A 14,634-nucleotide genomic window follows, 5' to 3' on the forward strand; every position below is an offset into this window, starting at 1 on the left:
AGCAGTCCTTGCATTGGAGAAGAACTTGGCCAGAAAAGCTTTCTTGCATGCATCCCATGTGGTTATAGCTCCAGTAGGAAGGGTCTTCTCCCATAGATGAGCTTTGTCTCCAAGGGAAAATGGGAATAGCCTTAACTTGAAGCCATCTTCACTTACTCCATTGATTTTTGTGAGTCCACATATTCTGTCAAACTCATCAAGGTGATCTACAGGATCCTCCATTGGCAACCCATGAAATTTGTTGGCTTGTATCATGGAGATCAATCCACTCTTTATTTCATAATTATTATTGGCCATAGCAGGAGGCACAATACCAGCTCTTTGGTTGTGTATGTTAGGTGCATCCCCAGCACCAATGTGTCTAGGTCTATGATCATGGTGATCTTGCTGCTCCATGACTACTTGTTCTTCTTGTTCTTGAACTACTCTTCTTTGCTTATGTCTCAAATCCTTTTGTAGCCTATGGATGTTGTCAATAGGCCTTTGAAGACTGTCTTTGCCTTTTGACCTTGTGTGCATCAACAAACTCGACTACAGACTCGAACAGGTACGAGGTCGAGCGCAGGCTCGAGTGGGTGGTCGAGTCGACTGGGAAGTGATGGCTATTTGGATCCGACTTCTGACTCGATCAAGTGCTCGATCACGGCTCGGTCGAGTGGTGGTCGAGTGGGTGGTCGAGTGGGTACCTGAAACTAAAGACAGCCAAGCAAAAGAAGATTCGAGTTCAGTAACGTCACAAGTGTATAAACAAACTTAATCTTAGACTAATAATGATCCTAAATGTCACAAAACAAATTCAAATCGGCAACGACGCCAAATTGAAACACATTATTTTGTTGGTTGTGGTGATGATGTATGGAATGATGACTTATGAATGAATGGATGGCAGGGTGTTTCAATTCCCCTTATGCAGTTGTAGTATAAGAGGTGTCAATCCAATCTGAGTGTTTGTGAAAAATCAAGATGTGCATATGAGTCTAAGTCAAGCTAGATGTAAAGGTTTTTTGTCACTAACAATCCTATGATGAAATGGAAAGTGCAGAAAGTAAAACTACAAGAACTAGGAGCTAAATGCAAATGGAACAGAGTGATTATGACAAACAGAAATAGAAACTATGGAAATGCAAGTATTGAACTAATGCAGGGTAAGTAATGAACAGGATACTAAATGAATGCAACTAGGGTGAAACAGGACAAACACAAATCATAAACACAAGTTCTGGGTTGGAACTCGAGCAAGCACTCGATCGAGTGCTGATCGAGTGCAGGGTCGTGATGGATAAATACGCAAAACAGAGCAACACAAGAAAAACAGGGCAATACCAAAACGAATCAAACAATGATCAAACAACAGGATTTAAGCTAATAAATCAATAAACAAGAAAGGTCTTGAGGAGGGATTCATGGGCTGGACTATGATTGAGGTCATCTAACTTGGTCAACAAATATCAAACAACTTGAGCTAATCTCTAGACATATATTTCTAAGACATATTTAATCCACTCTCATGGCAAGAAACAATCAAACTCATGCATCTCTAGACTTGTTCTCACAAAGTAAAGAATCTACACAAGCAGGCATTAAGCAATATGTCAAAAATCAAACAAGACTTCTAATCTCTTAGCAAGCCTAATGATAGTCTCCATATCTAGCCTTATCTATGCTCCTTAGACATTGGTGTGATGCTAAGAGGCTTGAAATCAGATCCTACCCTCTCAGATATAGGATCAGCATTAAGAACATCTAGCCTAGAAGAGATCTACAACAATCAAACTTGACCAAATCAAACAAACCTCAAACACAACCCAGCCTAACCCACCCTCAAGATCCTAAGCAACTACTCACAAACATACATGATGAACAATAAAGTCATAAACCCAGAAAATACTGAAACTTGCATCATTAGAAAGATAAATCAAAGATCTACAATATTGAAGAAAGAACCAAACTCAAATTCTCAATATTAAGAACGTTATGAAACCAACAATATTGAATAATTTAGTCTTTTTCTCCTTTTAAAAGAAGTACAAGATCTAAAAAAATAAAAGTGCAAAAGGAATAATTCTAAAAAAGGTAAAAACTAGGTTTTTGACTCTCTAAAAAGCTGGGCTCTTTTTGTGGCTGCAGGTACAAGCCCTTATATAGAAAAAGTAGTGGAAGCCCTAAAAACACTAAAAGACAAAATAGCCAGGCGGCTCGACCAACTCGACCTGGTGCTCGGTCGAGTGACCGGTCGAGTCGGCTCCTCTTGTGCTCCTCCCACTCGGTCGAGTCCCTCTCAGCACACGGTCGAGTGTCTGGTCGAGTGGGCAGTCAAGTTGGATTCCGGACCTTGGTTCTTCAGCCTTAGCTCTCTTGCTTTCTCCTCATGATTGCTTCAGTTCTCCTCAGCATTGCTTCCATGCTCCTTAAGCTCCAAAATCACCTGTTTATGCATGAAAAGAAGCAAATGCAATGCAACTAAACTCTAATGCAAGAACAGTCCTAAAGCTATGCAATAATGGTCAAAATGGATAGCAAAAGATGCAAAAGATGTGAATATATTAAGAGAAAACAGGATAAAATATATGAACATCAATAGAACCATAAGGATCACCTCCACTGATCAAGAGGACAAGTACAAGAAGGATTTAAAGATGGTCAATGAGAAGCTTGACAAGATTCTCCTAAGCCAATCAAAAACCATTCACTTCATTGGTGCAGAAGAAGCTCCAGTCCAAGAAGGAGATAGGGAGTTTGCTGAGTTGTGTTATATGCAGAACCAAGGAGGAGGATACAAAGGCTACAACCAAGGTGGAGGATTCAAGCAGAACAACCTCTCTTATAGGAGCACCAATGTAGCCAACCCTCAAGACCAAGTCTATCCACCTCCTCAGCCTCAACAACAGAACAACTATGCACCCAAGCAGCAGCAATAAGTGTTCCAGCCCCAATTGTGTCCCCCACCAGGGTTTCAGACTAACTAAGGCCATGAACAAGACCTAAGAGCAATGATACAACAGCTGTTGATTGGGCAAACCAATGGGAAGATTGAGGCAGCAAACAGAATTGTTGAGCTGAACAAGAGGATAGAAGATATTTAAAGTGAACTTCATGCCAAGTTTGACACACTGACTTCCAGGATTATGACTATGGAAAATCAACAAGCTTCTGCCGCAAAGCATGACCATCACAAGGGCAAAGCTATTGTGCAAGCTACTGAATTTACCAATGCTATCAATCTTCGCAGTGGAAGAGTCTTACCAACACGACTAGGAGCACATCCCAACACTGAGGACAGTGGGATTCAGGAGGGGGAGGGTTTCCAACACGAAGAGACTCAGAATGAAAACACCGTTGAATTCGACGCACCACTCGACCACTCACTCGACCACTCACTCGACCGAGTAGGTGGTCGAGTACCCGATCGAGCAGCTTCTCAGGAGAAAATCAATCCAGTTACCTCCAAAGAAAAAGAAGTCCGGTTCATTCCTCCTCCTTACAAGCCTCCACTACCTTTCCCAGGAAGATTTAAGAAACAGATGGTTGAAAAATACAAGGCATTGTTTGACAAACAAGTTAGAGAGATTGAGCTTAGGATGCCTTTGTGATGATCCCTCCTTACCAAAAATTCTTGAAAGATGCTGTGATGGAAAGGATCAAAGAAGTTCAAGGGATGGTGATTCTCAGCCATGAGTGTAGTGCCATAATCCAAAAGCAAGTGAACCCTCAAAAGCTAAGAGATCCTGGTTCCTTTACTCTACCTTGCTCTATAGGGCCCTTAACCTTCAATAGATGCCTTTGTGATTTGGGAGCCTCAGTAAGCCTAATGCCTCTATCAGTTGCTAAACGCCTAGGGTTTACAAGGTATAAGCCATGCAACATCTCCCTGATCTTAGCTGATAGATCAATAAGATTACCACATGGTGTTTTGGAAGATCTACCAGTTAGAGTTGGAGCAGTGGAAGTCCCAACAGACTTTGTAGTCTTGGAAATGGATGAAGAACCAAAAGATCTTTTGATCTTGGGGAGACCTTTCCTGGCTACAGCAGGAGCAATAATTGATGTTAGACAAGGGAAGATTGATCTCAACTTGGGAGAGGACCTCAGAATGATATTTGACATTGTAGAGGCTATGAAGAAACCAACAATTGGAGGACAAGTCTTTTGGGTTGAAGAGTTGGACAAATTATCAGGAGAATTGATGGAAGAGCTAGCAGAACAAGATCACCTTAGAACTGTTTTGACCAAAAGTGGAGGGGAAGGGTTCATCCATAAAGAAACCAAGGCCTATGAAGATATACTGGACTCTTGTGGAGAATCACACCATCCAGAGGTTTTTGAGAGGTTACCAGCATTAAGAGAGGAATTCTGGTCAGTTCAAACAGCAAATACGGATAGCTCGACCACCTACTCGAGCATACACTCGACCGAGCACCAACACTACTCGACCGAGTGCACTGCCGAGTCCTCCACAGACGACTGGTCTGAACTGAAAGCACCAAAAGTAGAGCTAAAACCTCTCCCATCTGGGCTAAGGTACGTTTTTTTAGGTGAGAACTCTACTTATCATGTGATAGTAAATGCTAACTTGGGTAGGGAAGAGCTTGATTTGCTAGTTGTTGAGCTAAGAAAGTTTAGAAAAGCTATTGGTTATACTTTGGATGACATTAAAGGAATTTCACCTAGTCTCTGCATGCATAGAATCCACCTTGAATTTGAATCCTACTCTAGTATTGAACCTCAAAGAAGGCTTAACCCCAACCTAAAGGAAGTAGTCAAAAAAGAGATTCTAAAATTGCTTGGAGCTGGTGTGATCTATCATATTTCTGATAGTACTTGGGTCTCACCAGTCCACTGTGTCCCTAAAAAAGGAGGAACCACTGTAATAAAGAATGATCGTGATGAGTTAATTCCCACTAGAACCATAACAGGACATAGAATGTGCATTGATTATAGGAAGCTTAATTCTTGTACTAGGAAAGATCATTTTCCTCTTCCATTTATTGATCAAATGTTGGAAAGATTAGCCAATCATACCCATTACTGTTTCTTGGATGGATATTCTGGATTTTTCCAAATTCCTATTCATCCCAATGATCAAGAGAAGACAACATTCACATGTCCATATGGTACCTTTGCATATAGGAGGATGCCATTTGGATTATGTAATGCTCCAGCTACCTTTCAAAGGTGCATGATGTCAATTTTCTCTGATCTTATTGAGGATGTGGTTGAAGTTTTTATGGATGACTTCTCTGTCTATGGAGATTCCTTTTCTTCTTGTCTTACTAATCTATGCAGGGTTTTAAAGAGATGTGAGGAGACAAATCTAGTCTTGAATTGGGAAAAGTGTCACTTCATGGTTGAAGAATGTATAGTTCTTGGTCATAAGATTTCAGAGAAGGGTATTGAAGTTGACAAAGCAAAAATTGAAGTCATGGTTCAACTTCAACCACCAAAAACAGTCAAGGACATAAGAAGCTTTCTTGGTCATGCTGGATTTTATAGAAGGTTCATCAAGGATTTCTCAAAGATAGCTAGGCCATTGACAAGGTTGCTTTGCAAGGAGACTGAGTTCAACTTTGATGAAGATTGCTTGAAGGCTTTCAAGGAGATCAAGGCTGCTTTGATATCAGCTCCAATAGTCCAAGCTCCAAACTGGGATCTTCCATTTGAGATTATGTGTGATGCTTCAGACTTTGCAGTAGGAGCAGTTCTGGGACAGAAGAAAGATAAGAAGCTGCATGTTATTCACTATGCAAGTAGGACCTTGGATGAAACTCAAGGAAGATATTCAACAACAGAGAAAGAGCTTCTAGCAGTGGTCTTTGTCTTTGAAAAATTCAGAAGTTACTTAGTAGAGTCCAAGGTAATTGTGTACACTGATCATGCTGCTTTGAGGCACATCTACTCAAAGAAGGACACAAAACCAAGGTTGTTGAGATGGATTTTGCTTCTCCAAGAATTTGACATGGAAATAGTTGATAAGAAAGGGATAGAGAATGGAGTAGCTGATCATTTGTCCAGAATGAGGATAGAGGAGAAGATTCCAATCGATGATTCAATGCCTGAGGAGAAACTGATGCAAATTGGGACAACTCGGCCTCCAACTCGCCCGCCTACTCGAACAAGCACTCGGCCAAGTATGTTTGGGCACTCGATCGAGCAGGATGAGATGGAGGAGTGGATGGCACTTGAAAGTGAAGATCTACCTTGGTATGCTGATATAGTCAATTACAAGGTGTGTGAAGAAATCCCAGCAGACATGGACCCTTATAAGAAGAAAAAGCTCTTCAAGGACATCAATGGATACTATTGGGATGAACCTTACTTATACAAAAAGGGATCAGATGGGCTGTTTAGGAGATGCATAGCAGAAAATGAAGTTGAAGGAGTGCTAGGGCATTGTAATGGTTCTACTTATGGAGGCCATTTTGCAACTTTCAAGACAGCCCAGAAAGTCCTACAAGTTGGTTTATGGTGGCCTACATTATTCAAGGACACTCACAAGTTCATCACAAAGTGTGATGCTTGCCAAAGAATGGGGAATATCACAAGAAGGAATGAGTTGTCCCAAAATCCAATTCTTGAAGTTGAGATATTTGATGTGTGGGGAATGGATTTCATGGGACCTTTTAATCCTCCTTCAAATGGGAATGTCTACATATTAGTGGCAGTGGACTATGTCTCCAAGTGGGTAGAGGCTATTGCCAGCCCTACTAATGATCACAAAGTGGTTCTTAAACTTTTTAAGACCATAATCTTCCCAAGGTATGGAATTCCAAGGGCTGTGATTAGTGATGGAGGAACACACTCCATCGACAAGATATTTGAAGGAATGCTAAGGAAGTATGGAGTTAAACACAAGGTGTCTACAGCCTACCACCCTCAAACAAGTGGGCAATTTGAAGTGTCAAACAAACAAATCAAGGCCATTCTATCAAGAATAGTAGGAGCAACTAGAAAGGATTGGTCTAGTATACTTGATGAAACACTTTGGGCCTATAGAACAGCTTTCAAGACACCTATAGGAAGAACCCCATTCCAAATGGTCTATGGCAAGTCTTGCCATCTCCCAGTTGAAGTTGAGTACAAAGCCCTATGGGCAATCAAACTTTTGAAATTGGATCTAGAGACAGCGCAAGCTAAGAGAAGCCTTGAATTGCATGAGCTTGAGGAAATCAGATTGGAAGCTTATGAAAACTCCAAAATCTATAAGGAAAGAACTAAAGCCTTCCATGATAAGAAGATTCTCATCAAAGACCTACAGGCTGGAGAGCAAGCTTTGCTTTACAATTCAAGACTCAAGTTATTCCCTGGGAAGTTGAAAAGTAGATGGGGAGGCCCTTTTGAGATAAAGGAGATCCTACCATTTGGAGCTGTCACACTTCTCAACAAGGATGGTAGTGAGTTCACAGTCAATGGTCAGAGAGTTAAGAAGTATTTGGGAGAAAAGGAAACACCTGGGAAGTGCACAATGCTTCTCCAGGATGCTCCTCAAGCCTAAAAAGGCATTAAAAGTCAAGCTTAGTGACTTTAAACAAACTCACTAGGGAGGAAGTCCTTAAGGTATCTCTGTTTATATTGCTTAGGATTTGTTTTGGTATTTTGATTTGTGTTTTGGTGTTTTCATGGTCAGGGAAGCAAGGGAGTTTAATAGGAAGAAGAAAAGGAGATTCGCAGTCCAGCTCGACCCCCCCCCCCCCCCACTCGAGCACGTACTTGACCGAGTCCCAGTCGGTCCCCATCGTCGAGCTGCCCCAATCACCTTCTCCAAGTCACCAACCAGACCCCAACTACACATTTGACAGCATGAATGAGGATGTGGACAGCTTCTTCTCCAATCCTTGAGGTACCACTATCACCTTCACTTGTAAATATCATAGCATTTGATGTTGTGTTTTGTTTTTGGTCTTGAATCCTCTTACAAATTTCTTTCACGCAGAGGACTGTGTGATTTAAGTTTGGGGGAGGGTTTGAGATAGCATTTGACATTGTGTTTTGTTTTCTTATTTCAAATGTTTAGCATAATCATGTTAGTATTTGCATAGCATCTAAGGCATAGAAAAACCCTAAAAATTTGAAATTTTTTTGCAAAAATCTTTATAAAAAAAAAGTGTTCATGTAGTTTGCATTGCATAATAGCATCTTGTTTAGCATGTTTCATGTAGGACTGTTAATTATTTGCATTAGGGATCTATGATGAGTTTTGCCTTGTTAGCTTGTTTAATCCACTAAACTAGGATCAATGCCCAAGTTAATAGTACTTTGATGCTAGTTGAGTAGTTAGAAGCATAAGATTGAACCAAGCCTTGAATTCCTGCATTGCATTTGGTCTAAATTGAAGCATGTTGTGATTTGATGCCATTTCCTATTTATATGAACCTAATATTGACTTGTAATTATCAGTTTGTGTATTGCTTTAAACTCATGGATACCATATACATATTTGGATCATCTTTCTCCTTTTTACCACTCTTGTTGATCCAAGTAGCTGATTGAATCATTAAAATCAGTTTCCAGTACCCTTAACCAACCCTTCTTTCAAGTCATGTTTATTCTTGAGTGTGTAAAACCTATTTTGGGATTGAGCTTGGTAGAAAGTGTTAGGTTTGAACTGACAAGAATATTGCCTTGTGTAGTTCTAGTTTGCATTTTCCAAACTAGATAAGACTAGGTGATTTCACTGTTGGGTTTGGGATTTGGTTGTTTGAAAAAGAAAGAAAAGAAAAGAGGAAAAGAGAAAGAAAAGGTTGGAGTCTTTATGAGGGAAATGTGTTTAAGTAAAATCAAAGTCTAGTGAAAGAATGGGAAGTATGATATTGTTTAAAGATGGTTTCAGTCAAAGAAAAGAAAGAAAGAAAAAGAAGAGTATAGCAAAATGCTTTTATGTCTTAAGAATAAGAAGAAAAGAGAACCATAGCAAATAAGTAAGAATCTCCCATTCCACTAGAAAGATCAAATAAGAAACCTTTCCTAAGGCTTGAAAACAAAAGAGAAAAGGGTATTTGAGAAGAGAAGAAGATAAATGGTAGAACTAGGATCATTTGGGCTTAGAATGATAGGATCAAACACTTGGGTTACTTTTGGGTAGACAAGGTTTTGTTCTTGTATGTGTCTAAGTGTTCTTACCTTTAGCATTCTTCTAAAACTCAATCCATTTTTTATGAGAGAACCTTGATATTGATAAGCCCCACTCTAAACAGAGACCATCATTGTCTCTAAACCTTTATTTCCAAGCCAAATGAGTTTAAAACATTGCATAAGATTGATCCATATTCTTGATTAAATGAATGTTAAGGGAATAGTTGATTTGAATGCATGTGGACATCTAAGGCTCAAATCAGTAAAGGTTGTGATAGGTTTGTCTAAAGTCTTTAAGTATAGCCCATTCAACTTGCATCATAGTACTAGTAACTTGGACATTGATTCTATCTGGTTTATTTGCAAGCTTTAAGAGCTGAGATCCCACTTTCAACCCTCACCTACCTTCTTATGTCTTGTTTATTTGCTTGAGGGCAAGCAAAGACTAAGTTTGGGGGTGTTGATGTTCACATATTTTACCCTGTTTTCCTTTAATATATTCACATCTTTTGCATCCTTTGCTATCCTTTTTGACCATTATTGCATAGTTTTAGGATTGTTCTTGCATTAGAGTGTAGTTGCATTGCATTTGCATCTTTTCTTGCATAAACAGGTGATTTTGGAGCCTAAGGAGCATGGAAGCAATGCTGAGGAGAAGTGAAGCAATCATGAGGAGAAAGCAAAGGAGTTAAGGCTGGAGAACCAAGGTCCGGAGTCCAACTCGACCAGACACTCGACCGTGTGCTGAGAGTGACTTGACCGAGTGGAAGGAGCACAAGAAAACCCAACTCGACCGGTCACTCGACCGAGCACCGGGTCGAGTTGGCCGAGCCGCCTGGCTATTTTGTCTTTTAGCATTTTTAGGGCTTCCACTACTTTTTCTATTTAAAGGCCTTGTACCCTGCAGCCACCAAGAGTCCAGCTTTTTAGATAGTCAAAAACCTAGTTTTTACTCTTTTGGGAATTATTCCTTTTGCACTTTTATTGTTAGATCTTGTACCTCCTTGAAGGAGAAAAACATAAGATTCTTGGATTTTGTTGGTTCCATAACTTTAAAGATATTAAGAATTCATGTTTGATTCCTTCTTCAATATTGTAGATCTTTGCTTTATCTTTCTAGTGATGCAAGTTTCAGTATTTTCTGGGTTTATTACTTTGTTGTTCATCATGTGTTCTTGTGAGTAGTTGCTTAGGATCTTGAGGATGGGTTAGGATGGGTTGTGTTTGAGGTTTGTTTGATTTGGTCAAGCTTGATTGTTGTAGATCTCTTCTAGGCTAGATGTTCTTAATGCTGGTCCTGTAACCGAGAGGGTAGGATCTGATCTCAAGCATCTTAGCATCACACCAATGTCTAAGGAGCATAGATAAGGCTAGATCTAGAAACTATCATTAGGTTTGCTAAGAGATTAGAAGTCTTGTTTGGTATTTGACATATTGCTTAATGCCTGCTTGTGTAGATTCTTTACTTTGTGAGAACAAGTCTAGAGATGCATGAGTTTGATTGTTTCGTGCTATGAGAGTGGATTAAACATGTCTTAGAAATATATGTCTAGAGATTAGCTCAAGTTGTTTGAGATTTGTTGAGCAAGTTAGATGACCTCAATCATTAGTCCAGCCCATGAATCCCTCCTCAAGACCTTCCTTGTTTATTGATTCTCTAGCTTAAATCCTGTTGTTTGATCGTTGTTTGATTTGCTTTTATATTGCTCTGTTTTTCTTGCATTGCTCTGTTTTCCGGATTTGTCCAGCTCGACCCTGCACTCGATCTACACTCGATCGAGTGCTTGCTCGAGTTCATCCCCAGAATTCTTGTTTATGCTTTGTAGTTGTCCTGTCTTGTTTCCTGTTTCATTTTAGTTGCATTTCTACTGCATTCACTTAGTGTCCTGTTCATTACTTGTCTTGCATTTAGTTCATTACTTGCATTATCATAGTTCTATTTCTGTTCTTGGTTCATCATAGCTTTGATTAGTCTGTTCTCTTTACATTTAGCATCTATCTTAGTAGTTTTTACTTTCTGCATTTTACATTTCATCAATAGGATTGTTAGTGACAAACATCCTTTACATTTGGCTTGACTTAGACATTTATGCACATCTTGATAGCTTGCAAACTCTCAGATTGGATTGACACCTCTTATACTACAACTGCATAAGGAGAATTGAAACACCCTGCCATCCATTCATTTCATATCTCACCATTCCATACATTCATCATCCATACCACAAAAATATATGTGTTTCAACCGGACTCCACTGCACCACGGATCAGACAATCTTCTCCTTCGCGTCAAACAGTTTCCCGCTCTTCGTCTACTTTCGTCTACAACCACCGTCTGTTCTCGGCTTGTCCTCGACACAAACACCGTCTCCTTCTCGACTTGATTTTGACACCAACACCGTCTCCTTCTCGATGATCTCTCCTTTGTTTTTCTCTCGGTGCAAGCAATATCTTTCGATGATCTCTCTCTCTCTCTCGGCTTTGAGAGAACAAAGCTTTAGTGTTTTAGTGTTTGGGAGGAATGAGAGAAAATGAGAGAAAAACCACAAATGAAATCGCAAGCCCTCTATTTATAGGCTCAACTTCTCCTTCTTCTTCCTTAGTGCATTTTGACAAGTGGCGCTCTCTTTGTTTGCATGTGGCGCGTGGATTACACCGCCCAATCCCCTCGCAACATTCCATTTAAAACACCAAAATTCTTTCTACATGTGTGCATGTAATCTGATTGGTCAGGTTTACAAAGGCACACGATTTCTTGCTTTCTCCGGCAAAACTCGTCCCTTCGTCCGACGCTCTCGACAGTTCTCGATATTTCTCGGTCTCGCTCAGACGCTCCTCTCGGTCATCGCTGGGACCCCCATCGGCTCTCTCGGCAATACTCAGACAGTTCTCTCGGCTCCTCGGGTACTATCCGCTTAATACGTCTCGGTCGACTCGGGCAGTACGTCTTGGACAACACGGCCATCTCTCGGTCCGCTCAAATTTTCTCCAATTCCCTTCGGCATTCGTCTGGTACGTCCAGTGCACGTACGTCCGGTACGGTACATGGTACATGGTACCATCGCCCATCTCTCGATCTGTCCAGAATTTCTCGGATATTTCTTCCGTAATTTTTCTACTTTTCTTCTTTACTTTCTTTTTATGTCCTTTTCAATCTTTTGGGCAGGGATTTTTATTTTTAAAAATTACCTGTTGATGAGGGTCACTACATTCTCAAAGTAAAAAGATATAAATTGTGGATAAGTAAACAATTTTAAGAAATAAACACATGGGCGTCTTTTACATGAGAGATAGAGCCACGACGGGATGCGCGTGACAAACCACGCGTTTCGAATCCATCTCTGTCAGTGAAAAGCAAAATGAAACAGTGTTTATGATTTGACACCAACGTCCCCATTTATTAATTTCTCTATTCAACTTCCATTATTTCTATTTCCATTCATATATAAATATATATAATATATCATTTTTTTAATGTATTTTGGCGAAAGAGATCTTTCCAGGCAAATCTCACTGCTCATCGACCAAGTGCTCTATATATATACGTATATTTTAACTTTTCACAAAACTTTTCATCTATTTGGTTGTTTGGTTTATGACTTCAATAGACTTCGTATGATAAAAAGTGAGTTCAATTCTTGTTTAAGCTCGGTTTGCTATTAAAAGTAACTTAAGATTTAGATATGTGAAGATTTCGTATCTATATCCGGATTATATTAAAAAAAAAAAGGAAAAACAGATTTCATCAAGAGTCCTTTGTACACAGCCAAATTTTGTACTATTTTTTTTATATCAGTTTCTTATTTATTGTTATTCAATTATTTCTTTTAACTTCTTGGTTTGTCTGAATCCAAACATCACAAACATTTTTTTTTTCCAATAGCATAATTAAGGCCATAAGCTATTATTATTTAGCAAAATGTTATAAGAACTATATATTATCTAAAAGATAATAATATACATATGCATAAGATTTCTTATATAGCTTACATCCTAAAAGATCTTGAAATACATGGAAAAATTAATATTATATTCTTAAAAATATATGATGAATTTTAATGAAATATTTTATATATATTAGACACAAAAGAAAATATTTAAATGACATATTCAAATCGAATAATGTGTCTTTTAAAAATATTGAGGTTATGATTGGTGTCTTATTTCTGTTATGGTAAAGGGTAAACTTATACACATATATATATATATATGTCATCAGTTGAGATAGTAAAAAATAAAAGATAAATGGTAAGAAATTTATGATACATAGTCATTAAGATTATAACTTAGAACCATCAACAGATTTAGTGGGTAAAACTAAAGTCCCTCTGTTATATAAAGAGTTTCATTTTGGCATTTTTACTTGTTACAAAAGAGTGTCATTTTATATTTTCGATGCAGTTTAAATTTTTTTTTCCCTATTTGAGCTTATTAATTGGAAAAAGAAAAATTTTAAATGTATTTATAAAGGGTAATATAAAATTGTATATAGATTTTCTTAATTTGTTTGCATTGTGTCAAAATGACATTCTTTAGGAAACAAAGAAAGTATATATAAAAATTTAATTTTTCTTTTCCGTAATTTAGATTTTTTCAAACTAATTACATAAATTACGCGATATGAGATAACGGTACGATAAATTTTAGTAATTTACTCATTAATTTGACCATTCAAACTCTTGTTTTAGTAATTTTTATAATTTAAAGCTTAATAAATTTTAAACAACTAAAATTTTTCTTTTTGTTAAAAGCAATCATCGATCACGGCGTAAACAACTAAAATTTCACTTATAAATATATCATCTTCTTGTTACTCATATTTCTTTACCGTTAAAAAACATATTTTACCACCTTATATCACTACATTTTCCCTATACACACACACACACGTATGGACATGTATTTTTGGCTTTTGAGAACTCCATAGGAACGTAATACGGGGAACAGAGTTCCAGCATTTGGAAACTAAAGCCCTATCATACTACTACCATGGATCTATAGGGTTAAGCTTTTAAGACCTTTTTAATATTTTTGATTACACCAAGACTAATTATTTTTTAATATCATCTAAATGGTTAGGTTTTGTAGTGTTCCCTTTTGTAGCAAAATACAATTGTTCCATATATGGCAAAAGAGTGTAGACTCTTCACATGTCGTTATGATTCCCTTCCTTCCTTCTTGCATCTCTCTCAGGGTGCATTCATTTAATTATTATTTATTTTTTACATGGAGGATAATATAACTATAATTAATTAGCTAATAGTATTTTTATTTTTTATTAAAAACATGTAGTTACATTTTCCCAGCCAAAACAAAAGTTCTGATACAACACAAACGTAGACATGAATGTGTAGCGTACCCCTAATAAATGATAATAATAATAATAATAATAATTATTATTATTATTATTATTATTATTATTATTATTATTATTATTATTATTATTATTATTATTATTATTATTATTATTATTATTATTTTGAATGATACCAGATTATATATATAAGTTTCGAATACAACACATTTTGATCCTCATTACTGAGCTTTTTTTTTTAGGAGGGTCAAAAT

Source organism: Camelina sativa, chromosome 13, assembly GCF_030686135.1.
Source record: "Camelina sativa cultivar CO46 ecotype springtype chromosome 13, ASM3068613v1".
NCBI lineage: Eukaryota > Viridiplantae > Streptophyta > Magnoliopsida > Brassicales > Brassicaceae > Camelina > Camelina sativa.